We start from the raw sequence: 22,988 nt of genomic DNA, 5'->3' as shown, positions 1-22,988 counted from the left end.
TACCTTGGGCAGTGTCTAGAGAGTGGAAGACAATCCACTACAGGTCGAAACTCACCCTGTGCGGGGCAGCAGAGGCACGGGAGAGAGTCGAGGGTTGGAGACCGTGCAGAAGAAAGCAGTGGTAAACCTCTTCCATATTTAGACCAAGAAAACTCTACGGGTACACTACCGGAACAATTGCGGACGGAGGTGGGGCGTTCTGGGAGAGATGTGTCCATGGGGTCGCTAGGAGTCGGAAACGACTCGACAGCATAAGACGAGACAAGAACCCTACTGCCAGGTATTAAGGAGCTCACACTCTTTATTATGAATAAACTTACAAAACTTTGAAAATTTGAATTTTTATATTCTGATAGATAGGTATGAAAGGGACATACCCTGTTGTTCCACCCGTGCCATTCCTTGCTGTCAAATCCTTCATTTAATTTCTTCTTATTTTTATTATAACGGCCTCCTTTAAGAGTTTACTACGCGTCAAACACTGTTCTAAGTGCTGGGGTAGATACGAGTGAAGGTACCCTGCTCTTTCTCTAAATGGACAAATCAAGCGGAGGGCAAGGTTATTATCAAGATAATTCAGGCTAAAAAATAGCTCAAGATTTTTGAGGAACAGAATCATTCAAATTGAGGAGGATTTAGATCGGCTGAATCGACTCTCTGATGCCTGGGCCATGGAGATACATGCAGAGGAAAATGAAATTTCCAGCAGTGATTATGCTAATAATAGGGTCCAAGGTGGTGATCGGGATCGGTGTACCTGGCATCGGAAAAGTTCCTATTCATTCAGCTCTTGTACCAGCATTTTCAATTCACATACTATCGGTGAGAACGGAAAAACCTAAATGCAACCTTGAAATAATTCACATAATATTTACTGAATTACCACCATTCATTAAATCTGGGCCAATGGAAGAGTGGGTTTGGACACAATACTTAACCAGAATATTATCTCCGTTGGTCGGCCGATAGGTAGCAGTACGACAGGTAGATGGTTGTGTAGTTTACATTTAAAAATTTGTAGTGTATTAGCCCAAAACACACACACACACACACACACACACACACACACACGTTCCCCATTTGTTCTGGATGTCAGTAAACTGAAATGTGGTGAAAATCAATCAGCTCTGCACTTTCATGAATGCAATTGCTTTCCAGCAGTGAGTCGTTCCATTGCAAAAACGTGATGGATTCCAGTTCTAAATGTCAACCAGTGTAGCTGTTCTTCTGTTTAATAACCCAAGTGGTAGCCCAATCTATACGGCAAATGCTTCAAAACTAAACTACACATATCTCACTTCCTATTGATTTCAAAATTCAATTTTTGAAGGCTGCCGTTCCAGATAAGAAAAACATGAAAACTTAGTGTCAGCCTTTGGACTGGGGAATCTGGTCTCTCCTTTGCATCTGATATCGCGTTTCCTTCTCCCTCTGGGCTAGGTTAAATTAAGGAAATGTAAAGCGGGGAGGACTTGTCAATAAAGCATGGCATTTGTTCAATCCATCAACATCTCATATCTTCCCATGGACGAGCGAATGCGCGAGAGCCTTGCACTACGTCTGAAGGAAACCTCATTCTTCTGCCGATTTGGCAGGTGACACTCTGCCATATTATAAAAGAAATGTGATGTATCTCACCCAACGCACACTGCTAATTTTCCTTTTTCACAGGGTCCCGACCAGTGAGGTCCAGATGGTTCGGTTTGCAAAATCATGATTTAGTCTTTTTTTAAACTAAAAGGCCCTCCCTTTCTTTTTCCTGGTCAACCTTCTTAAAATCTTCAAAGAAGGCCACCTCTTGTTATGACTCGTGCTATTTATCTGGAACATAGGAAAGATATAAGGACATCTTTTTTCTCGAAAATAAGACTTCTGGGTGTGCCTGCATGGGGCAAGCATGTATTTTGGAGGCTATTTTTCTGAAGGAAACATCATTTTTATTTCTAATCTGTTTCACGTTTAAAGCTATTAAACATTATCCATATTTCCGCATGTGCCTACTCAGCCACCTTTAGCATTTGGGTACATACAAATTTGACATACTTCACAATCATTCATTCCTTTCCCATAGTCTTGCATTTTTATTTTTTTAATCGATGGTGTTTGTTAAGCGTTTACTATGTGGCAGGCACTGTACTAAGCACTGGGGTATGTTAAAGCTCATTTTACGGGGCTCATTTTACAGATAAGGAAACTGAGGCTCAGATAGGTTAAATTACTTGCCCGAGATCACACGGAAAGCACGTGGCAGAGCCGGAATAAAAACCCAGGTCCTCTGCCTCCCAGGGCCGTGCTCTTTCCACTTGGTCCCACTGCTTCTCTGCTATTGCTATTACCAGATGTATCTATGTGTTTCCTCCTGCTTTCCCTGTATGTATACAATTTATGCCTGTCTTCCACCTCAGCCCAGAGAACACCATTTTTTTTTCCTCGACTGACCGCTGTTTCATCTCTGGTGAATCAATCAATGTTCTTAAATTAGCTCTTACTATGTGCAGAGCACTGGACTGAGTACTTTGGCAAATTCACCAGGGATGTAGCCTCATCTCCTCCTTCCTAACCCAAATCACTCCCCTGCTCCCACAAGCTGGGGGGAAAGGCTGAGGAAGAAGCAGATGAAGAGAAGCAGCATGGCTCAGCGAAAAGAGCACGGGCTTTGGAGTCAGGGCTCATGAGTTCGAATCCCAGCTCTGCCACTTGTCGGCTGTGTGACTGTGGGCAAGTCACTTAACCTCTCTGTGCCTCAGTTCCCTCATCTGTAAAATGGGGATTAAGACGGTGAGCCCCACGTGGGACAACCTGATTCCCCTATGTCTACCCCAGCGCTTAGAACAGTGCTCGGCACATAGTAAGCGCTTAACAAATACCAACATTATTATTAAGCAGATTGAGAAGGAATGGCCAGGATGGAAAACGAGGTGAATCAGAAGAGACCTGGGTCAGTCGAATCAGGGTTAACGAATGCTTCCAGGAGAAGGGAGTGGTTTGAAGGGTCGAAGGTAGCCGAGAGGTCGAGGAGGGTCACCATAAAGTAGTGCTCGACATCCTCGGCTCTTGGAGGGCAATAAACGATAGCCAAGATGATGAAATTTTAGAACCTAGCCGCAAAAATGTTTTAAACGCCGACATCTCCTGAAAAGAATGGATATAAAAATGCGATCTCGATTGCGATAACAGAATCAGTTGTTGCAGAGACAATAAGAGAGTACTGGAAAAGAATTCTCTTTGGGAACGGTTTATAGGCAGAACTCTGTAAGGGTAGACACCGGTCAAATCATTAACTGTCCATTCGGTAATGAAAGGGAACATGAAATAATTTCACACTTGGCTGCATGGTTTTAGCATTCACTAACCAAATGTTTTCTATGTTTCTTCCCCCTTGCAATACAGAGCAGGGACAGAGCCCGTAATAATGATGATGGACACTGACGTTCTGGAAGAAATACCACGCAGAAGGCAAGTGAGTTGCATTCTATTTTCAGAATTCTTCGAGAAAGACTTCTGCCTCATTTTCAAGAAAGGCCCGGCCTTTGCAAACTCTTCATTTGGAAACTGAAGTACATTTAATTTGAACACACTTAATATTTAATGGGAAATGAAACAGAAGAGGTGGAGGAGGGTGGCTGAGTTTCCGTTTTCAAGGATTTCCAGATGGCACTGATAATGTGTTGCCTAAATGAAGAATGAAGGAAAATGAGGGTGATTTAGTTAAAAGTACTGAGAGCGCTCACCTTAGCCACAATATCCAGAATACTGACTGATTGGATTCCCGTTGAAATCACCTAAAAATGATCGCGCTACATTAGGATCCCAGTGGTCTCCTAAGCGGAGAGCAGAGAGGAAAACATCGGGCTGTGTTCTCGTGGCCACCCGGTCCAAGTGAGTTTTCATCTGAAAGCCATCCCATCTACCGCAGGAAAGCACTGGAAAGGACGTGGGAGGGGGTGACGGCCAACCTGGATTCCAGTCCCAACTTTGCCGACCTCCCGCTGCGTGACTGGGGCCAAGTCAATCGACATCTCTGTCGCTCAAAGTCCTCGTGCTTAAAATGGAGGTACCACCTCTCACTCAGATGTCCTTTGTGTGGGGGATGTTGAAACAAAACAAAGAAAGGCTTTGAAGACCACCGTGGCCTAGTGAAAAGAGCACAGGAATTTAGAGGCCCTGGGTTCTAATCCTGGCTAGGTCACGTGCCTGCCAGGTGACCTTGGGCAAGTCACTCATCCACTCTGTGCCTCAGTTTCCTCATCTGCAAAACAAGGTTGAAATAACTATTTTCTCCTCTCCTTTAGACTATGAGCTCTGTGTGGGACAGGGACTGTATGTCCCTGTATGAGAAGCAGCGTGGCGCAGTGGAAAGAGCACGGGCTTTGGAGTCAGGGCTCATGAGTTCGAATCCCAGCTCTGCCACTTGTCAGCTGTGTGACTGTGGGCAAGTCACTTAACTTCTCTGGGCCTCAGTTCCCTCATCTGTAAAATGGGGATTAAGACTGTGAGCCCCACGTGGGACAACCGGATTCCCCTATGTCTACCCCAGCGCTTAGAACAGTGCTCTGCACATAGTAAGCACTTAACAAATACCAACATTGTATGTGACATGACGGGGGCTAAACGACCCCTATACCAACAGCAGCAACAGGGTGGTCACTTTGAGATTTTCAAAAGGAGGGGTTTCGCTGCAGATGAATTATAAACTGTTCCTCATCTGTGCAGTTAAAATTTGGTGAGAGTCAAAGAGATTTACCTGCTCCAGTTGTAAAGCACAAGATTTTAACAATAATAATAATAATAATTGTATGTACTACGTGTCAGGCTCTGCTCTAAGCACTGAGGTAGACAGAGGCTAATCAGGTTGGACACAGTCCCTGTCCCACATGAAGCTCTCAGTCTTAATCCCCACTTTACAGATGAGGGAACTGAGCGCAGAGAAGTTAAATGATTCGCCCAAAGTCACGCAACAGACGAGTGGAGAGCCGAGACTAGACCCCAGAACCTTCTAGCTCCCAGGCCCGGGCTCTATCCACTAGGCCATGCTGCTTTCAGTTTTTGTACGAAGCACAGGGGTAGATACAAGCTTATAAGGTTGGACACAGTCCCTGTCCCACATGGGGCTCACGGTCCTATTCCCATTTTACAGATGAAGGAACTGAGGCACAGAGAAGTTAAGTGACTTGCCCAAGGTCACACAGCAGACAAGTGGCGGAGCCAGGATTGGAACCCATGTCCTCTGACTCCCAAGCCCATGCTCTTGCCACTATGCCATGCTGCTTCTCACACAAAAGAAAGAAGCTGATCTTCTCATAGATCTGAAGAACGTATCTGGCTGAATGTTTCTTAATGGGAAGTTTGAATTCCCCCCAAAATATATTTCTTTTTTGACCAAAGAAGTCTCACCCATTAAAGTTATTTTTCTTTTGCAGAGGTACGAAACCACTCTCATGCAATTCCTGACCTATTCTCATTGTCACTGTTGAGTCAGTGGTTTGCAGTAGTTGGAAATCATGATTTCCACCTCAGAGGGAGATCAAAAAAGAGATAAGATACCAGAGGATTAAAACAAAACAAAAACCAAAAAAAAGTAACGCAGAGAATGCTATTTCTCCTGGGGAAATTCTGAGCAAACCAACAGTGAGAAATGCTGAAAGTTCAAAGGAGAAACATCTTTCCATTGCTCGGCTGCAAGGAAATTTGTTATGCTAAACTGTTTTAAAAAGTATATTGCTCTTCTTTCAAAGCTATAATTTTACCTAAACAGGTGACCTATAATTTTGGGGACAACAAACTCGATCCAACTCCCCGCTCTTATTTTTCCCACTTGTACCATTTTTCCTCTCAAATCTGTGTGTCTCTGTAGAACCGGGAGTGTTGTCCATACGGTGCCTATACAGATAAATAATTCTCTGTGGCATTATACTGTTTCCTGATCACTGTGATATGCAACTTGTTGATCAAAACACAACAGTACAGCCTCCTACATGAAGTATGAATGTTTCTGCCTCTCAGAAGCCACTTTTCCATGAAGTATTGAACTGTTTCAGGATGAGGGGCAGGTGGGAAAAGACTTGGAAAACTACCAACTGCAAACCTAGGCCAAGTTTCTGCCATTCCCCCCAACTCTCCCAACTCTCAAATCACTTCCCAAACTGCAGCATCATTTATAAAGTTGGGCCTGTAATTCCAAAATTCCTATAATTCCTTCTATTTTTATACGCGTAAAGGTATTCATCCATGGCACATGGATTTGAACCCTTTATTCACCCCTCCTTCAGCCCACAGCACTTATGTATATACCTGTAATTTACTTATCTATATTCCTATCTGCATCCACCTCTACCCTATAAGTTTGCTATGGACAGGAAATGTCAGTCACATTTATTGAGCGATTAATGTGTGCAGAACACTTTACTAAGTGCTTGGGAGAAGAGAGTACAACAATTAACAGACACGTTCCCTGCCCACGACCAGCTTTCAAGTCTAGAGGGGGATAGATATTAACAGAAATAAATAAATGACAGATATGCCCATATGCCCTGTGGGGCTGGGAGTGGGGATGAATAAAGGGAGCTGGTCAGGGCGATGCCAAAGGGAGTGGGAGAAGAGGAAAGGAGAACTTAGTCAGGGAAGGCTCTATTCTATGGTCCTCTCCCAAGCTAGTACAGTGCTCGGCAAACAGTAAGCATGCAATAAATACCATTCATTGAATGATTAAAAGAAAAGGTTTGGTTTTTTCTTTAATTATTCTTAGATCTCACAGGTAGGAAAAGTTAAGTGAGCTCTGAAAATACCTTTGATTCCTTAGTGCCTGGCCTGTCTGGTATTATTATGTCCATAGCTGAGCCTCACAATTGCAGATGAAGGGGGAGAAGTGGAAAAGTCACAGAACTCCGAAGGGGAGGTCTCTAAGGAAAGTGATTGAGTTTGGGTTATTTCCAAGAGAAGAGGAGGTTCAGGGCAGACAAGAATATTCTTCAAGAATATGAATCGTTAATCCAGTAAAAGTGTCACATTCACAATATTAGGGCTCTTGATATTGTTGGCTAGAATGGAAATCTATAGTTATCTCTATTTCCTCTTGGAACGTGCCAGGAAAAAGCTGTTGTCACCAGGGACTATTTTATCAACTGCCCAATCAGTCAATGGTATATATTGGGCACCTACGTGCCGAGCGTTGTACTAAGCCCTTGGGAGAGTACAATACAGCAGAATTAGCAAGCACCTTCCCTGTCCATGATGAGCTTACAGTCTAGAGGTGGGGAAAGGCATTAATATGAATAAGTAATATATATTATATAACTTAAAGGTACATAGATAAGTCCTGTGGAGTTGGGTGCCAGATGAATATCAAATATCCAAGTGCACAGAGGAAGCACAAGGAGGAAGTACAAGGAGGGAGAGCAAGCCAGGGGAAAAAAGAGGGCTTGATTTATTCACTTATTTAGCAACTATCCACATAACTGGCAACCTAATACAACTTCTGCTGCATATAAGTTAGTTCCAAAATAGTTGACTGACTTAGGAAGGTGAGGCAAATAGAGTACACAGAGAAAGGGAAGATAAAACCGGGGGGGGGGGGGTGTAAAAATTACCTAAGAAGAAACTGACTTTAGTATAGCATAGCTGTGAAAGTGAAAAGTCTCTTTCTGCCTGAGAACGCATTCTATGATACAGCCTATAGTAAATGACTTAGAATTAAAAAAACAAGAAATCCCCACTACGTTATTTTTGCCTTCTAGAAGAGGAAAAGCATGCAACACCTAGAGGATGGAATAAGCAGAATTCATTTTATAGTAGTAATCGCGTACAGACTCACCTCCTCCGTTCCCGGACTTGTAGACAGGATCATGGACTTGCGTAGGAATTTACGAGAAAAACGCACTGTGGGGGATCAATTAATCAATCGATCATATTTATTGAGCGCTTACTGTGTGCAGAGCACTGTACTAAGCTCTTGCCTAGTGGAGAGAGCCCAGGCCTGGGAGTCAGAGGGTCTGGGTTCTAAGCCCAGCTCTGCCTCTTGCCTGCTGTGCGACCTTGGGCAAATGACTTCACTTCTCTGTCCCTCACTTACCTCGTCTGTAAAATGGGCAAGTCACTTCACGTCTCTGAGCCTCCTCTTAGGAGGAGTCTTTTCCAAGCAATCATTCCTTTTCTCATAAACCTAGAAGGCAATCATCTATAAGCGTATCGTTTGTCGAGGACGATCACTGTATTTGTTCCGGGTACCTGAGGTGCACGTAGATCAGGCTACAACAAAAGCCACGGCACTTCGATTCACTGGTTAGATGTCAAAACGATGTGTAAATGACACAAGGCTTGATTTGTCACCTCGTTTGTAACAGTCCACAGTCAAAATGAATTCAGATTTATGACACCGATGCTCGCTGTGGCTCAGTGATCCAAGTTAGGACAATGTGGAACACAATGACTATTTCAACAGCTATTTTGCTGTCTACCTGGAACACGGAGAGACCCATTCTTGCTCAAACTAGCCAATCCAAAATCCCACATGATCTAAATACGCTAGCCACATCTTCAAAGAACACGGATATATGTTTTAGACTTCAACGTGCAAAGGGGAAGTTTACAAGATGACCCCTTCCCAGCTACTTAACAATGATAACTGTGTATTTCTTAAGTGCTATATCAAGTAGCTCGCTAAAGGCTGGAGTCGATACAAGGCAATCAGGTCGCTCCCACACGGGATTCAGAGTCTGCTGGAATGAAACCCAGTTCTGGGTTTCATCTCTGTAGGGAGCCAACAACTGGCATGACATAAAGGCTTCACCACGCCATCCCGAATTCAGGGTGGTGAAATGATGTAACGAGTCATCTGGCGGGGGGCCCAGACTCCATCAGTTTGGAGCCCACAGGGGGCTTAATCCAGCCTTTCTTCCGATGGACTATTTTTAAGCTATCCTTATGCTTGCTCCAGGAAGTCTTGACCTCTGCTACGCTCCGGCGAGAATTCAGGTGCACGTCGTTCTAAAATTAGAAACGTTCAACTTTAATGTGAAACGTTACTTCTTCCCTCCTTTCTTTAGAAATGAAAAATTGTGCCGCTATAAAGCACCATCATTATGATTCTCGGGTTGACTGAATTGCTTTCTCATATTCTAAGTTATAAACCATCAAGTGTTTGGGTGAATAATTTAAATGGAAGATGTTTGATATTAAAATTACTCTTTTTAATGGCTCTATCGCAGTTTAAGTCTGAAAAACTATTACGATAATTTAACACACTCAAGTGGAGTGAGGTACAAGCAAAACAGAAATGCTCCCGGTATTAATACCTTATTTTAATATACGCTCTTTATTTGAACTAGCCAACTAATATTGTAAGGTACTCACGAATGACTGTAAACCTGTCAGTGGGCAGGGATTATCTCTATCTGTTGCCGAATTGTACATTCCAAGCGCTTAGTATAGTGCTCTGCACATAGTAAGCGCTCAATAAATACTATTGAATGAATGAATGAATGCACCGATACCTAAAATGCTATGAGTAAAGGTATAACCCTTGTAGACCTGGCTGTGTTTCAATCGCCATAAGATACAACCAATCTCCGACTTCTTCGGATCTCTTCGATTCAAATTAATTTGTGTTCAAGACAATGATTTCTCCGTTCCCTCAGCGCTGGTCTCTGTGCAGCTAGGCAGGATTAGAACCCAAGTCCTCTGACTCCCAGGTCCGGGCTCTTTCCACTAGGCATGCTGCTTCTCCAACCAGCCGAGTGCCGAATTCAGGGCTGGAGTAGATAAACGATAATTCGGTGAGCTCCAGTCCCATTCCCAAGGTGGACTCACAGTCCAAGGGGAAGAAAAAACAGGTATTTAACCTCCACTTTAAAGAGGAGGACACGGTAAATGCTCAATAAATACCACTAAGGAAATCGAGGCTCAGAAAAGTCAAGTGACTTGCCCCAGGGCACCCAGCAAGCAAGTGACAGAGCAGGGAGTAGATCTCCCCTGGTTCCCAGAATTCTCTATCCACAAGGCCACCCTGTTTCTCTTTGCTGTAAAAGCAATGGGACGAATCGAGTGGGTTGCTCTGGTTTTGGTCACAATCACAGTTGCAAACAGCAGCATTGTGATCCTTACTTGGCTAGTGAAAAAAGACTGTTTTCCTCCAAGCAGGAAATGGGCAGATTCCCCAGCTAAAGTGCAGGGCCTCTGGGCTCACATACATTTAGGTGGGAATGGCCTTTCAAAATGTGATAACAGCGTTCCTTCCCTTGATTTCGTTAACTGTAAGCAGATCGATTTAGCAGAGCTTTAATTCTGCTGGGGAAAAAAAGGCCTCATGCCTCTCGGCGCTGAGGCCTTTAGAGCTTCACGAAGATGGCATCCCTAAGCTTTGCAGACTTGGTGTTAGATTTTTCAGTCTCGGCGTCTGGTCTTCAAAAATGGGCTGCTCCAGCCTCCGCTAAAACCTCTCCAAAGTCGGGGGGTTTTGAATACTAAATATGTGAGACCTTGCTTCTGTATAAGGAGGGATTCATTTACAATAATCACGGCATTCGTTAAGCATTCACCATGCGTCAAGCACTGTATTAATAACAGGGGTAGAAAAGAGACGATGGGGCCAGAGAGAGCTCCTGCCTCCTTAGGACTCACATTCTAAGAGGGAAGGAGGACAGGTATTCAATTAGCATTTTACAGATGACTAAATGGGGGCACAGAGGAGTTCAGTGACTCGCCCAAAGGTTCCATGAAATATCGGGGACACTTTGAACTACGGCTCACTTATCAGGCAAAGTTTCCTTAGCTCAGCACCTCGACCGTTCTCTCTCAACCAATGTTCATTACTGAACATTCACTGTGCGCAGAGTACCGTCCTAAGCGCTTGGGAGAGCACAATATGTCAGAGTCGCCAGACCGGCTCCCCGCCCACAGGGAATCCAAACGACACAAGGGCCAGCCAAACGGAGAGGGTGCGGAGCGGGGAAGAAGGGAGTGGACATTCTGTGAGCCCTGCTCCTGCCTTGCTTGGACTTCTCCTCCACACCTGCCCGCTCAGCTCAACTCTTCCTTATTCCCTGAAGGAGCCCCCCCCCCGGCACCTCCTCGGTCCTCCCAAGAGGTGGGGGCTGCAGGAGGCCGGGGGTTGTGAGGAAGTCTTGACACTGTAAGCTCGCTGCGGGCAGGGAAAGTGTCTATTTGTTGTTATACTGTACTCTCCCAAGTGCTCCCGACAGTGCTGTGCACACGGTAAGCACTCAATACGTATGACCGGATGCCACCATCCCCCGAAGAGACAGGATGCAGTGCTGGGAAGCTCGTGGGGAAACTGCCTTGATTCCCCCCAGCCCTCGGGACATCTGATGGGCGGATGGTCCGAATGAGTCGGCGTCTGTCTCCGAGAAGCAACCGGAGTACGCGGCTCAGTAGCGGCTCATAAACCCACTCCTTCATCCGGGATGGAGGATGCTCAGCGGGAATGCCCAGGAAAGCCCGTGATCCAATCATATGTGCCATAAGCAATTACCACCCCTGTTGTGTACCCGTCTGAGATCAAATAATAATGAGAATAATTGTGGGAATCGTTAAGTGCTCATTATGCGCCGGGCACTACACCAAATGCTGGGGTGGATACAAGCAAATTGGGTTGGACACAGTCCCCGTCCCAAGAAGGGCTCACAGACTCAATCCCCATTTTAAAGAAGAGGGAACTGAGGCCCAGAGAAGTGAAGTGACTCGCCCAAGGTGACAGAGCAGACAAGTGGCAGAACTGGGATGAGCAGCCACAATCTTGTGACTTCCAGGCCACTGTGCCATGTTGCTGGGCGAGATGTAGAGAGAGGGAAGGTGGAGGAAGAAAGGGAATATCTCTACCGTATAGGAGCCAACATCTGTTAATAAGCTGAGCGATGCCAAACGAGTGTGATACGAATCCGGTTTCATCTATACTGTGAATAGCTTTTTCTTTTTTTTCTTATTCAGTAACTGCTAAATATTAATCTGAGTAGTAGTGGAGTATTTTCCTATTACAGAGCATGAACCCCATAGGAGTGAAATTGTGCTGTGACTAACCACTGGGTGGACCTTTATGCGACTAGCCATTTAACCTTCTCCGTTTTGGACACGAATGCTTTCGATGCAAAATTAAAATAGCAGCATCGGCTCACACGCTGAACCTAAATCGGAGAGTGTTTCAGGACAATTTCAGATCTGTGATCAAAATGCTCAATCCTCTCCACATTTACCAGTGTCCAATCATATCTCTAATCGCTTAAATTAAATGAGCCTTCACAATACCGTTTGGACAAATAATCTTGCATATTTCAGCCTAAAACAACATTAATTCAACTACCCGGATAACTGAGTTCAGAGCGGTTGTGAAGCCTAAATCGTCTAATGTCTGGGCAAGATGAAAAAACAGCGGTATAATGCAAGCATATTAAACTGAAGTCAGTAAAGTTGGTAAGCTAGCTATCGAAGTTGGGAAACTGAAAAGGTGCATCGTTACTGAAGGAGAAAATTTTCAACGAACCCATATTTCTCTGCAAGCTGATTTCTTTCAGGCTGAGAATAATTTATTTCAAGTCATGGGCTGGTGAGCCCATGATAATTCACCTGATTAAGTTTATCATTATCCTGATTTGACTGAAGGGTACCTACAAATAAACAAAAAAAAAATGCCTCTGTTTGAGCATGAATGTTATTCTACTGGGTACTACATTCTAATTTTCCATTATGAACAGATAGATGCTTTTTTACATTTATATCCGCGGCTCTGACTAGATGAAGTTGAGATACGGTTGATTATTTACCAGTATGTTCCAGCTGAACTGGACACCAGGAGTAGATCTGGGTTCTTGGGACAACTGAAAGTTTTGCTGCCTTGAGGAGTTTATATTAGAATTGCAGGGCGTCATCTACTTGTCTGGTCCTTTCTTTTTTCCCCGCGGAGGTGAAGGGAGGTGTGACTTGGGGCCAGTTCTGTTCGACCTCGTCTACACAGCAAAGCTTAAAATCACAACGTGGAATCTGAAAGTGGATGTCAAAATAGGATCGTTTACTCCCCGGTTAGGCCCTCAGCCCTTCTCCTCTTCTCCCACTCCCTTCTGCATCTCCCTGGCGCTTGGATATGTACCCTTATTCGCTCCTCCCTCGGTCCTGCAGCACTTATGTATGACGCATCTGGAATGGATACGGGAAACAGACTGTCTCTGCCTCTTTCCTGTCTTTGTATGGACCAATGTTGAGAGACTATGAGCTCTTGTAGGGCAGAGCCTGTGTCTTTTCCTCCATTTTTATCTTCCCAAGCTGCTAAAACAGAATCCTGCACCCAGCAAACACTCAATAAATACCACTAAGGAGGAGAAGAAAAGAGATTCCCAAGGCGGCAATACTCGATAGAAGTACTAGCATGAAGAACTCACAGGTTTGCTCCAGGAGAATTAATCTTTTCGTTATTTTAATGTACGGTCCTATACATGATTATCAGGCCCCTGAAAAGCAACTGTTTTACTCTGAAGATTCAGCCCAATTCACACAAAGTCAATCTCAGAGGGACAGTGTGGGGAGGGTCCCTCTCAGCCTCCTGAAGCTGTAGGGTGTGTGTCGGGGGGGGGGGGGGGTGGCAGGGGAGATAGAGATCGACTGTCCTCCCTCCTTGAATTCTCACTGCACTTCACTCTTCACCTTAACACTGCAGCTACTTCTAGGGAGTGCGGCGGCCCAGCCTAAAGGCTGCCGAGGTTTGGGGTTCCCTCATCCCGCCAGGGACTGGGGGAAGTCTCAGGAAAGAAGTTGAGACCCAGAGAAGTGAAGTGACTTGCTCAAGGTCACTGGTAGGCAAGTGGCAGAACTGGGACTGGAACCTAGATCCACTGACTCCCTGACCCTCACTCTTTTCAGTAGGCCCACTCAGAGAGTCCACTCTCCCACAACCACAAGGCTTTTTTAAAAAAATAGCATTTCTTAGGCACTTACTATGTGCCAGGCACTATACTAGGCATGGCATATGTACAAGCTAAACGGGTCGGACGCAGTCCCTGTCCCAATCTTAATCCCCATTTTACAGACAGCAAGAGAGGCCCAGGGAAGTGAAATAACTTGCCCAAGGTCACCCAGCAGGCAGGCGGCAGAGTTAGGATTAGAACCCAGGTCCTTCTGAGTCCCAGGCTCTATCCAATAGGCCAGGCTGCTTCCACCTCAGGACTGACAAGGAAGCAGTTGGAGGAAACTGAAGCCCAGAAGCTGCTAGAGGAAAATGCTCTTGCTGGCTTTTGTAGACTTATAGAAACCCATTGTATTTCTCTACTAAACTGTGTTTGACTTTCACACCCTAGTGCTTTGCTTAGGTGGAAAGGAAAGTTCATTGGTGATTCAGCACTGAATGACCACGGACGTAATGGCACTCAGAATTAATGAATCCTGAAGTGCATTCTGATTGCCTTTCCTTATGTCATCTAGGCCTATGAGAGTTCTCATCCTTCACGAAAACATCTGGCCAATATGCATCTTCTTAAATTGGTCTACATGACCAATCAACTGTACCCACTCAAGATAGCTGTTGAAACCTCAATCAAGAAAAACTGAACACTAAGCGGAGAAAATAACAACCTTTGCTGTTGTTTCAGCATCATCCTAGAAATTTCATTTCAGTGCGGTGTGCTTCATTCTTGCTGGTGCCGATTTGACAGCTGGAATTAAACTGAGCGATTTTATTTGCCAAAATGAATGCTTACATGGGTAAAATAGCCTCCTCTCCCTAGTTTTTTGGGGGGTTTTAATGGTATTTGTTAAGCACTCACTACATATCCGGCACTGTACTAAGAGCTGGAGTAGAAGCACGCTCATCAGATTGGACACGGTCCACGTCCCCATGGGACTCATAGTCTTAATCTCCATTTTACAGATGAGGGTACTGAGGCACAGAGAGGTGAAGCGACTTGCCAGAGGTCATCCAGCAGACCGGTGGAGGAGCCGGAATTAGAACCCAGGTCCTTTTCACTGCCAGGCCTGCACTCTATCCACTACGCCATGCCGCTTCTCAGTTTGTTTTAGATATACAGAGGGAAGTGGCCGGATCGTGGTTGGAATTTTTGCAGGATCACAAATCATCCAACGTTCTCGGCAAAGCCTTCCACATCTCTAAAAGGGAGAGTCAATAACTGTTCTCCCTTAGACTGGGAGCCCCATGGGGGACAGGGGCTGGGTCTGATCTGGTAGTACTGCATCTACCACAGTACTTCACACCTACTCAACCTCGACCTTACACCTCCCCGATTTCCTACAACAACCCAGCCCACATACTTTGCTCCTCTAATGCCAACCTACACACTCTACCTCGATCTTCTCTCTCTCGCCACTGCCCTCTCGCCCCTGTCCTGCCTCTGGCCTGGAACGCCCTCTCCCTTCCTGACAGACCTTCGCCACCCACCCCCCCACCAACTTCAAAGTCTTATTAAAAGCCCATCTCCTCCAAGAGGTCTTCTCCGACAAGGCCTTCATTTCCCCCTCCCCGACTCCCTTCTGTGCCACCCTTGCACTTGGATTTCTTCCCTTTACTCACCCCTCCAACAGTCCCATGTCATTTATGTACATGCCTCTAGTTTATTTCTATTAATGCCTGTCTCCCCCTCCAGATCGTAAGCTCCTTGTGGGCCAGGAATTGTGCCTACCAATTCCACTGTACTCTCCCAAGTACTCAGTACAGTGCTCTGCACTCAATCCGTGTTCAATAAATAGGATTGACTGACAGAAAGAACTTGACAAATACTCTGAGCTCAGAGTTTAGAACAGTGCTTGGCACACAGTAAGTGAACACCATCACTATGATTATTATGAGCAGGGAATGTGTCTGCAAATTATTTTGTATTGTACTCTCCCAAGCACCTAGTACAGTGTTTTGAACATTATAAGTGCTCTAAATACCATTAATTGATTGATAAATACCATGATTATGCTTCCTGGTGGCCCATAATCTGGTGGCCTTGTAACGCTTAAGTTTGTCTCTGACTTGTGATGTCATTAAGATTTTGGCTGAAGAAGCTGTGTCCAATTCACGCTCACTGGGTGGGCCAGATCTGATCGAGGGGAGGAGGGTGAAAAGGGTAGTACGGAGCTTGGACGAGGCATCTTAAACCCAATGGGATTCCCTGGTCTGGACCCGCCCGCCCAGATCCGGGCTGCGGGGACCATGCCTACCGACTCTGTTAAACTGTACTCTCCCAAGCTCTTAGTTCAGGGCTCCGCACAAGGTAAATGCTCGATACATACGATTTGTTGATTGACTGAAAGCCAGCTTTCCTGCGAGCAACTAGAAGTCCACATCCTGCTCCCGCTAGGCCAGAAAGACGGAGGTGCAGCATTTGTTTAAACAACAACAACAGAGAAATCTGCTCTCAAATGCTGGGCATTAAAAGATTTCTTGGGGCCAGAGCAGGAAATTGTGGAGAGTTTAAGACTCATCCATCACTCAGCCACGAATGTGAATCTGTGAGAGGAGATGGCTTTGGGGAGAGGATTTTTCTAGGGGAAAATTTCTCTGGTGGCCAGAACCTGATTAGGACAAATCCAATCCCTGGAACCAATCTTATACTTGAAGGAGGAGGAGATAACAGGAGTAATAATAATAATAATAATAATGTTGGTATTTGTTAAGCGCTTACTATGTGCAGAGCACTGTTCTAAGCGCTGGGGTAGACAGACACAGGGGAATCAGGTTGTCCCACGTGGGGCTCACAGTCTTCATCCCCATTTTACAGATGAGGGAACTGAGGCCCAGAGAAGTGAAGTGACTTGCCCAAGGTCACACAGCAGACAAGTGGCAGAGCTGGGATTCGAACTCATGACCTCTGACTCCAAAGCCCGTGCTCTTTCCACTGAGCCACGCTGCTTCTATATATAGGGCATCACCAAAAAGACTTAATCCGCACTGCCCTCTCCCAGCGATGGCTATACCGGGGAGTTTCTGAGGCAAAGGATGACAAATGAACAAACGTGTCTCTTGTTTAATTGGTGAAACCAAAATCATTCATCAATGGAGACATTAAACCCTTTAGACGAACTATTTTAGCATTTGGATTTCTAGACTTTAGAGTGAGTTATATCCCCTTAAGAAATCCCTCTCCTCGAAACAAAACATCAATAATTGACGTCTTGACAGAACGCTAGTCTTAAATTCCTTAGATGTTCCTCTCGATTCCTCGATTTTTACATAGATGTGTTTTGATGGACAGTGAGTGGTTTTCAGGGCCCAGTGTTTATCTACTTAGGCAATATGTACTCTGTTCAGAATCAGTGTAGCCTGAAATTCTGATTCCATCCATTTTCCCCCTGGAAGCGTGTAACTTCAATCGCACTGCTTCTCTGGATCTAGGCTGGTTAATCTGAGTGGAGCACGGTCAGGGGCATGATGCGATGTGATTTGACACGGAGAGCCGTGGCAACCGCGAACGGCTGTGTCAGGCACTAGCCTCGCCCTGAACGAGACAGCGATCTGCTCCAAATAAGAGCTCTCTATCGCACAGGGGCCTTGCTGAGGCTAAATCTAAACATGTACAATATATTTTTATGATATTGCTCATTGTGTGGGCAGGGAATGTGTCTATTTATTGTTACACTGTACTCTGCTAACTGCTCAAAATAATGTTCTGCACACAGTAAGCACTCAGTAACTACGACTGAATGAACTGAGTGAACTTTGTTCGTACAAAATCCCGGCTCCCTTTACTATCTCAATAATGATCATTATAATTACAGTACTTGTTGAGTGCTTACTGTGTGCCCACCGCCCTTCTAAGCATTGGGGTAGATACGAGTTAATCAGTTTGGACAGTTCCTGTCCCACATGAGGCTCACAGTCTTAGTCCCCAATTTACAGATGAGGTAACTGAGGCCCAGATAAATGAAATGATTCGCCCAAGGACATAAAGCAGACAAGTGACAGAGCTGGGATTAGAACCCAGGTGCTTCTGACTCCCAGGCCTGTGCTCCATCCACCGAGCCACGCTCATTGGGCCATAAGGGATTCAGCCATCAGCTTGTATGAGTGGAAAGAGCATGGTCCTGAGAGTCAGAAGACCTGAGTTCTAATCCCAGGTCTGCTGGATGTTTGCTGTGTAACCTTGGGCAAGTCACTTCACTTACCTGTGCCCCTGTTCTCCCTCCTACGTAGACTGTGAACCCCATGTGGGACAGGGACTGTGTCCGACCCGATTAGCTAGTATCTCCCTGAGTGCTTAGAATAGCGCTTGACACATAGTAAGCGCTTAATGTAATAATGAATCATATCAGCAGAGATCTTGTCTCAGCATCATTGTATTCTCGCAAGAGCTAAATACTTCAGGGCTCTGCAATGAGTAAGGACTCGATCGATACGGTTCACTGTAAGTACGTCGTGGGCAGGGAACATGTCTACCAACTTTGTTCTGTCAATCCATCATATTTATTGAGCAATTACTGTGTGCAGAGCACTGTACTACGCACTTGGGAGAGTGCGATATAATAAGATACCTGACCTTCCCTGCCCACAGCTAGCTTACGGTCTATTGTACCGGACAACGATGGACTGATTGCACAGGAGTGAAGCCTTCAAAAAGGTACAGGCCTTTTCGGATTATTCGACATGAGTTTAAGTGTGGAGTTGGAGAGGAAGAAGATCAATAACGGGGTTGAGGTGTCATGACTGTCCTGCTTAATCAGTCAGTCCATCATATTTATCAAGCGCTTACCGTGAGCAGAGCACTGTACTAAGCGCTTGGGAAAGTACAAGATAATAGACACAGTTCCTGCTTGCAATTAGCTTATTTAGAGATCAGCAACCATGGGAGTGAGCGCTAGCAAAACCTTCAGATTTCCATAGCGGCTTTTAACCAAAGCGAGAGCTCCACGGGAACGGGGATTACGTCTAATCTCTCAAGTGTTTAGTACAGTGCTCTGAGCACAGAAAGCACTCGATAAGTACCATAGATTGCCTGACTAATTTAAAGCATTCCTAACCATTTTTACCTCCCCCTTCCTGGCCCATTAGTTAGCACCGGACAGATTTTTCTTCAAAAATTAATCAGGAGTTACAGCGCCCTGTCAACTTTACTGCTTAAGTAGAAGAAATTAACCACCTAGCTAGAGAGAGCAGTATCCATTTGCTCAGAGAACTAGTAGAGGTGATGAAGGTTCCCTTTATGCATCAAGGAAAGTTAATGAAAGACATGAGGGATGCTCTTAAAGCACAAGCAGATTCTGAAGCACATTATTCATCTGAGACACAAGCCAGAGAACTTGGGAAAAAAAGAAAAAATTTAGCAAAATGATCACCCTGTGAAGTTCGGCGCATCGACGCCTGATGCTTCACTTAGGGGAAGAAGGTGGTTTCTTCAGTTTGGAGGTGACACTGCTTTCATATGCTTGATGGCATCAACCTGGGCTATCTTTTAATAATGGCTCCAACTTTCTACTTCTCTGGGTTACCCGAAAAAACAAAAGGCGGGGAATTTAATCATTTTGTGCAGACTTCGAGTTAGTAATATATGTCAGAGGGACCAGCAGCCATAAAGTGGGGAGCTTTCTGAATTGTAACTAGCCAGTGACTGAAGAAACGTTAACTATCTCTAGGTTGAACTATCTCAGGGCAAAACAAAATTAGATGGGGATATTCTCCCTGTAAGGTTCAAAGATTAACTTCTCCAATATGATCCAAGCCTGCTAACAATTTGTCCCCAACTATCAAAGTTAACACACCCACCAGCCTCCCCCACCAGCCTCCCCATCTCTCGCGCCCTTAACTTAGGCATCATCCTTCACTCATCCAACTCTTTCAACCCTGCCAAATTTCAATCTGTAACCACCACATTTCCAGGACCTGCTCTCTAGACTGAAGCTCATTTTGGATAATGTGTCTACCAATTCTGTTGTTCCGTACCTTCCCAAGCACTTAGTACAATGCTCTGCGCATACAGGTGTGTGGCCTATCAGACAGAGCATAGGCCTGTGCGTCAGAAGGACCTGAGTTCTAATCCCTGTTTGGCCACTTGTCTGCCGTGTGACCTTAAGCAAGTCACTTAACTTCTCTGGGCCTCAGTTCCTTCATCTGTAAAATGGGGACAAAGACTGGGAGCCCCAGGAAGGACAAGGATTGGGACCAACCTTATTAGCCTACATCTACTCCGGCGCTTAGAACGGTGGACTGGCACACAGTAAGCATTTAACAATGTCATTAAAAAATGAATACAATCGACGACCATCTGCCCTCCTGCCACTTGAGCACTTCTATCCACCTCGGTACCACACCATGGAACGCTTCTGGGCATGCCTTTTTATTCTATTACTTTCTCCTATCTGTAATCTGTTTTAGCGTCGGCCTCCTTCACTCAGTTGCAAACTAAAGGGCAGAGACCAAGTGTATGACTTCTAATGCCCTGTTCCAAGGATTCAGTCCGGTGCTCCACCAATTCAGTAGGTAGCCAGGAAATACTTTAGATTTACTGTATACGAGGTGATGCTGTCCTACTGAACAGTTTGGAGAGGAAAGCCAAACAAGTAATCTCCCAGTATTCTCCTGTTGGAGAGTTGAAAAGTGAGAAAATGGCTCTCTGTCTTATTCCTGAACCACTGGGAGAGACTCATGTGGGCAATTCAAAATGGGGACACTGGATTTTCTTCCTTGCAGGGTTCACATGAGACATTCTTCTTCAGCGAGCCCGGGGCTAAAAGCTCACATTGCCTAACTTGGGGTGTTTTAGATCTGAGTTGGATTATTTTAAGAGCACATCTACCGAAGGGCAATCAGACTTTGGTTGAAGGGGCATACACACCCCTTTCTGATGATGATGAGGACCAACATGGGCTGACATCTTCCTAATAGATCATGAAGGTTTTCTGGTTTGGCTACAGTATAGCTATCCTTTGGGACACTGCTTAAGGGAATATTGATTTAGCAAGACATTTTAGGACTAAGAATTCTTCAGATGACTAGATCATCTGAAGAAACAATTTCCACTCCAAAATACTGTACCAAAGAAAACAGTTTTGGAGAAACTTATTACCCATACATAAGAAAATCATTCCCTGGCTGAGATGGGGAATGGAGATTTTCTCCAGCTCCAGTTTTTAGGATTTCATTTAAGGAAAATATGTTGTAAATTGTATTTGTGTACATCATCTTTGTCCAAGTAGGGATTTTTAGTCATTTCAATTGGTACATTTGCCCTTTTTTTTTTGTAAGACCTCCTTTTGCTTCTAAACCCCGCAAGTGCCATCGTGCCTTTGTGTCAGGGTAGAGCGTGTGGATTTGTCCGTATGTGTGTGCATGCGTGTGTCTGGGTATGTCTATTTTAGTGTCACGGTGTGCTTGTCTATACATTTAAGAATCTATACATTTACTTTTTTTCATATGTCAGTGGGGTTGGGGGGGGGGGATACTAGTGGTATCATGGTCCTTGGACACAGGCCCCAGGTTCTAATCTCAGATGTCCAAGCCATACTTAGGGGTATCCTACTCGGGGCTCCTCGAAATCCCTGCACCAATAAGATCACCCCTACTCTTCAAAATAACTTCAGGAATCTCCCCAAAAGCAAAAGAGTTATTGGGGAAATCCTTGGAAGCCATTTCTATGTTTCCAAGCTTTGGAATACTGAGAAGGCTGTGACGGTTTGTAATTAATGCCCACTTTTCTGGAACACTGAAAGATCCAAACGGAGCCCAGTTTAGATGATACAATTTCCCCTGATGATCATTTTAACTTGTTTTCATTTGGTCTGCATTCTATTATTTTGTTATCTGTCCTTCCTTCCTTTTTGAGATTGTAACCAGGGAATGCATCTACCCAATCTGTGATATTGCACTCTCTCTAGTGCTTAGTACAGTGTTCTGCTCACAGTAAGTGCTCAGTAGATACCAGTGTATGCACTAGGCCAGAGACTTTGCCCGAATTTGATTATCTTGCTACCATTCTAGCAATTCACACAGTGTCGTGTACACCGCATGCTTCCAGACTGTGAACCTCACTTAGGGCAGGGACTGTGTCCAACCTCATTAACTTGTATCTACCCTAGTGCTTAGAACAGTGCTTGGCACATAGTAAATCCTTAATAAGCACCATAAGCCTATTACAAATAATGCCAATTTGGATGCTGATAAAACATGTACAGCATCTGTTTATTATAAGAAGAACTTTGTACGTCTTGAATGCAGAACTAAAGCTGTAATTTCACTTTCCCAGAAATCAGGTTGAAGTCAATCGCTTGGGCTGGAAAAGATCTTCAAGAGTATCCTGCCTCCACCCGGTACTCTACCTAAACCAGGCATGGCAGATGATTGTATACCCTCGACTCTGAACTCTCCAGAGGGCGATTCTCTAACCTCTTAAGTGTACATTCCAGGGTTTAATATCCTGGGCTGTCAGGAACTTCTCCCTTATGTCTACATCTTCCTTGATGCGATTTAAACCGATTCCCTCTTGTCTCTGCACAGTGAAAGAGGAGAACAGCTGGTCACCCGCCAGCCCAGCAAAATACATGACACTAGTGGGAATGAAAGCCAGTCAAAAGGGAGACAGGGAGAGGAAAAATGGCTGGAGACAGGATGTCATTCTTGAGCAGGAGGCTCAATCGGGTAGGTGGATGTTTTGATGAAAGCAGGTCAATTGTGGAACTCCAGATGTGCAGATAATAATACCAATAATAATAATCAAGGTATTTCTTAAGTGCTTACTAAGTGCCAAGCACTGTTCTATGCACCGGGATAGATAAGACCTCATCAGGTTGTCCCACGTGAGGTTCAGTCTTACTCCCCATTTTATGAGATGAGGTAAGTAAGGCACAGAGAAGTTAAGTGACTTGTCCAAGTCACACAGCTGACAAACGGCGGAGCCGGGATTAGAACTCATGACCTCCGACTTCCAAGCCCGTGCTTTTCCCACTAAGTCATGCTGTGTTAGGCATCTCACCAAACGGCAGAGGGTGGGCACAGAGGGAGAAGCAGCCTTAAGTCAATTTTCTGATTCTCACCATGTCCCGCACCACGGAGAATCACCTGGGCA

The 22,988-nt window shown here is 45.0% G+C and overlaps 1 long non-coding RNA gene across 2 annotated transcripts in view; it reads right to left on the bottom strand.

The window, feature by feature from the left end:
- Positions 1–3,219: 3,219 nt before the first annotated feature.
- LOC114817015 overlaps positions 3,220–22,988 on the bottom strand; it is a 63,004-nt gene continuing 43,235 nt past the window's right edge. The window contains exons 5-6 of one of the 2 annotated variants that reach the window (XR_003764850.1): positions 12,771–12,987; positions 12,497–12,614 (exon numbers count right to left, since the gene is read on the bottom strand). This is a non-coding gene — a long non-coding RNA (uncharacterized LOC114817015). Of the gene's footprint in view, positions 3,673–12,496; positions 12,615–12,770; positions 12,988–22,988 lie in introns of those variants that run through there. The other variant, XR_003764851.2, reaches the window with a different exon arrangement.

The sequence above is a fragment of the Ornithorhynchus anatinus genome, chromosome 15 (genome assembly GCF_004115215.2).
Source record: "Ornithorhynchus anatinus isolate Pmale09 chromosome 15, mOrnAna1.pri.v4, whole genome shotgun sequence".
In the NCBI taxonomy this organism is placed as follows: domain Eukaryota; kingdom Metazoa; phylum Chordata; class Mammalia; order Monotremata; family Ornithorhynchidae; genus Ornithorhynchus; species Ornithorhynchus anatinus.
Note: the sequence above shows the minus strand (reverse complement) of the source record. Positions and strands in the feature narration are given on the sequence as shown.